This window comes from Phyllostomus hastatus, unplaced genomic scaffold (assembly GCF_019186645.2).
Source record: "Phyllostomus hastatus isolate PE091 unplaced genomic scaffold, TTU_PhHast_1.1 phas_contig_30, whole genome shotgun sequence".
Lineage (NCBI taxonomy): Eukaryota > Metazoa > Chordata > Mammalia > Chiroptera > Phyllostomidae > Phyllostomus > Phyllostomus hastatus.
In genome coordinates, this window is record NW_025333841.1 from 2,777,482 (window position 1) to 2,781,405 (window position 3,924).

The following is a 3,924-nucleotide window of genomic DNA, read 5'->3' on the forward strand; positions in this document are numbered from 1 at the left end:
GTGTGCAATTAAACCCAAACCATTACACAAGTGCTTGGGGTGTGGGTGTCGGGGGTGGACTGAAACAGAGGGAATAGATACAAAATTTCACTGGAAACCTCAAGTGCCCACCTTTAAGTCTGTAGCAGAAGGCTCCTTGCTACAGTACAGACCCTTTTTACCCATCACCCCTATTCTTGGACACCCAAACAGGTCCCATTGTGTGACTTTTGAACCTGGGGCTCTCAAAAATAGTGGGGGAAAGTGCATAGAAAATACCTCCAACTGTGGGAATCTCATTAAGAACAGGTGAAGCAGCAAACCTACAGTTACTGTCTGACAGTTAAATTCACGTTCGGAAAAAACTAACTATAAGATTTATTTTGTAACTTTTTTAACCAGAGGAAACACGATACTCCTTGGGGAAAGGTGAGGGATCTAGAAGACAGACCCTGGATAAAAGTTATTCCGACAGCACCTGCAGTGCTTATGCCTCCCTGGGAGAGGAGCTTGGACTGTGCCCCGGTGCTCTGGGGACAGCACTTCTGAGGCTGTGCAGGCCAGTCTGCTTTCGGCACACAGCTGCTATAGATTCCAGTCATGAAAGTCATCCAGCTCATCCTGAATCAAGTCCCACCGGTCTTCAGAGACTGTCAGGTCATCGTCTCCACCTGCAGCCAAAAGCATAAGCAACATCTTGCCCAGCTCAAAGGTGGCAACCTCTTCTTCATTGTGGTCTTATCGGGTTGCTGTTCTGTCTTTCCTCAGTGAGCTCCCACGAGCGGTTCCTTCCTTAGGCCCGGAATCTGCCTGATGTTCCCACGTTCTGTCTTTGTGACTCCTCTCTAGGGCCATCAGGGTGCGCATGCTGGTAAACACAGTTCCCTCCAAATGGGCAGCTCCCAGTCCTTCGTCAAAATATTTGCTCGCCTTGTTGCTCATAGCCTCCTTGTATTTCTGAATTAGTTTCTGCTTCTCTTCTCCTCCACCAAGAACTCAGTTGGAATGACGAAGTTACATGTGATCTAGCATCAAGGCAGGACTTTATGACTTTATGGAGTTGCTCTCAAATTGCTTAGCACTCCTCCACTTGCAAATACAGTTGAGACCAGTAGGTGTGGTCACAGTTGGAGATGATCCTAAAGCTGCTCTTTTGGGGGATGGCTTTCACGTAGACCACCTCCTTGCAGATCTCACACACCTTGTTCTTAACTGTGCTGGCCAGCAAATGAGACCTCAGTGTGGACCTCAATGCAAGATTTCATATGTTGTGAACTCTGGGCAGCCTCCAAGGGATGGACGACCTGCAGCCCACACAGGTCCCAGGAGTCTCCATGGAGATAACACTCTCTGACAGCTGCAGAGGGGCACAGTGGCTGCTCTATTCCTGGGGCTGGCTGCTCAGTCTGAGTCTTCCCTGGTCACTGAGCCCTGCAGGGGTGCTGCAGTGCAAGAAGGGGTAGTAGAGTGTTATTGGAGAAACCCTGGTTCTTCTTGCCAATGCAGTAATGATTTACAGGTCAGCTAGCCTATTAGCATGCATGCAAATTTCATTAGTGATGGTGTTACAGAACAGATAGGGGAGAGGCTGAAGGACGTAAAAGACCCCCTCTTTCTCCAGAGGTTCCTGCCCAGTACTAGGTTCATTTTGTCCACTGCCATAGGAAGGACGTCTTTGAATGCCAGAGATTGGTGAAAAGAAAAGGAATGATTATTTATTTACAAGTTATACAGACTAAAGTTCTTTAGAACACCCACAAACACACACAGTCCTTCCTTCTCCCTCTGCCTAGTCTGGGGTACTATATCTCAGGAAAGAAGTAGAAGTCTGTGATTCAGGCTACTGGCACCATCCACGGGGCAAAAAGGGAGCATTTCCAAAGCCACATGGTCCTGACTCCGCCAAAGACGCGTGGTCCCCAAAACACACCAGATGGTTGCCGAGCCTGAGTTTAAATCCCTGCGCCAATCTTTCTTGGCTGCCTCACTTCCGGCTCCTCCCACAATTGGCCATAGCTGCTAGCATTCCAGGCAGGTGTGGCGCTGTGGTGTGGAGCTAATCATCTGCAAGCTCTTCTGGACCCCATTGCAGATCCCTATTTGGGTCCCCCCTCTTCACTGCACCCTGTTACAGTGGGAGAGCAAGAGCAAGGGTGGCCAAAGGTCCAGGTGGCCAACCCCCTGCCCAACCTTGTGGCAACAGAACCTGCAGCTGAGAGAGGTCCTTTTTTCTGAGGACTTATATACTTGTCAGGATGGGGGTCAGGGAGTTCCATTTTGATGGCAGGATAAAGGTGGTGCTAATTTTCCCTGGAGATCTGACTGCTTAAATCCTAGGTATGGGTTGGGGTCTGTTAGCCTGAAAACTTACCTTGCTACTGACTCTGTTTGCTCATTTTATGCTTGTCTGGAGGCAGGCAGTTAACTGAAGTTGTTTCGTGGGCTTTTTCTTTCGGCAGTGGAGTCCTCCTCCCCTTCTCCCTTCCAGGCCTTGGGATGAATACATAGTCTCAAGGTTTTCCTCTTCCCAGCTAGTGGAGATGATACACACAGTTTCAAGGGCTTCACTGTGCACTATCATACTTTACTTGTTGGGGTCACCTGGCAGCCTTTTTGGACCTGAGTCAGGATTAACGGGCTTCCTCTTTTAGCCTCCTGTATTTAAAGTTCTTTGTTAGATTGTAATGATGAGGTTGCCTCCCTTTATTTCCCTTCTGGCTTCTCATTCCTAGCTGCTACCTAAGTGTTAACAGTCTTTGCCTGGCAACCAGGAACCTACGTGTTGGCTAGCAACAGTTGCGCAGTCTAAGGATTCTTCCTATGCTGTCCCCTGCAACAAGGCCACAGTAGGGCTAGTGAGGATCTAAGTCAAAGGCATTCACCCGGTCTTCTGAACCTGCTCCTACAGTTCCAAAGTTTGAATGTCTTTTTTTTTTAATAAGATTTCATTTATTTATTTTTAGAGAAGAAAGGGAGAGAGAGAGAGAGAGACAGAGAGACAGAGAGACAGAGAGACAGAGACATCAATGTGTGGTTGCTGTGGGTCATGGCCTGCAACCCAGGCATGTACCCTGACTGGGAATCGAACCTGCGACACTTTGGTTCACAGCCCGCGCTCAGTCCACTGAGCTATGCCAGCCAGGGCTAGTTTGAATGTCTTGACTGAGCCTCGTCTGCATTCATTTCAACAGTTGGTCCAACTACTGATGACAGACTTGACGAGGCAGCAAGAGATGATGTTGCAGTTAGATCTGTAGTAGTCTCTTCTTCCTTTTTCAGTCATTTCCTATATTCATATCTGCAGTGGTCTTTGTAAGTACCGAACCCTCACTGAATATACTTGCACACTGCACTGTATGGACTTTCAGAGAGGTCCTGTGAGTGGCGGCAGTTATCCCCTTCCTTACAAACTCCATGCGTGACGTACATACCAAACTGGTCTCGGAAGGAAGCAAGATGATCCTGGTATCCTCTGAGCCATGTTGAGAAGGCTGCTAAAGGGTTTTGTACAGGGAAAGGTAGGTAAGAAGAAGTCTTTAGAAATTTCTCTTGTCTAGTACCTGTAAATTATTTCTGCCAATTTCCTTAAGCCACCACTCTACTGATTTCTATCACCCTAGCTTAGTTTCTTTTAAAGAGAAACGTTTTAAAAAGGATTACTTAGTTTTAGAGACGAAGGGAATGAGAAAGACTGGGAGGGAAGCATCAATGTGTGGTTGCCTCTCCTGCGCCTCCTACTGGGCACCTGGCACCCAACCCAGGCTTGTGCCCTGACTGAGAATTGGATGGGTTATCATTTGGTTTATAGGCTGGAGCGCAATCCTTTGAGCCACACCAGCCAGGGCAACCCTAGCTGTTGTTTGCTGCCTGTTCTTTGACTTGGTATAGTATTTGTGAGTTTGTGGTGTGTGTGTACATGTGCATGCACAGGTACACGTATGGGTG

The 3,924-nt window shown here is 48.0% G+C and overlaps 1 pseudogene; it reads right to left on the bottom strand.

Annotated features, from left to right (window-relative positions):
• Positions 1 to 564: 564 nt before the first annotated feature.
• LOC123819051 lies at positions 565 to 3,408 on the bottom strand (annotated as a pseudogene).
• Positions 3,409 to 3,924: the final 516 nt, after the last annotated feature.